Below are 773 nucleotides of genomic sequence, written 5' to 3'. Positions count from 1 at the left end.
TAAATACCTTCAACAAAGTGCCCTCCCAAATGCAAAATGATCATGCTATTCATGAAATATTGTAAGGTTTAATAAAACGATAATAATCCAGTGACCAGATCTAGAAATGAACGCCTTTAAAATAGTATGAAAAGTATTTTCTTTCAAAATTTTTGAGTTACTTATGGGATTTTATGCATGTGACAGATTGTTGTATCGTGCCAAATCAATTGCCCATGTTCTTGGTACTACTCTCCCAAGTTGACCTTGACTGGCTTTGGCCAACAGGAAAAACAGAAAGTAGAAAAGCCTCTGTGCTTTGGGGCTTGCCCTCTGGCTGCCCCTAGACAGCAGGTTAAGAAGCCAGGGAAGCCCATTGGAGAGGAATTCTCTCCATGCCTCTAACTCTTTTCCTGCTAGTCAGTGGGAAAGAGAGAGAATGTATACTGAGCCAATCACATTTTCTGAAGACACTTTCTCATGGGTGAATATTCATTGCCTAAATCTTTCGGAAACTTGATTAATCGCAGTTAGAATAGCCTTTCCCTAAAGAGGTGTTAAACTTTGTTATAAAAATTTAAGAATATTGCAACACCATAAGACAACTGAGACTCAACCTATTCTATCCATATTTACCTTGACATTCTCTTGAAGGCATGTGATGTCAGTTACTAAGAGAGCTGTATAAAAAGCTCAGTGACAAGTGCCCCCAGAGGACCACAGGGGCCTGTGAGATCCAGCACTCCCCAAACTGGGGTGAAAAGCAGCCATCAGACAGTGGGGTACAGGCTGCA

This window comes from Pteropus medius, unplaced genomic scaffold, assembly GCF_902729225.1.
Source record: "Pteropus medius unplaced genomic scaffold, Ma_sr-lr_union100, whole genome shotgun sequence".
Classification (NCBI taxonomy): domain Eukaryota; kingdom Metazoa; phylum Chordata; class Mammalia; order Chiroptera; family Pteropodidae; genus Pteropus; species Pteropus medius.
The sequence above is the reverse complement of the archived record's forward strand: the minus strand, read 5'-3'. Positions refer to the sequence as shown.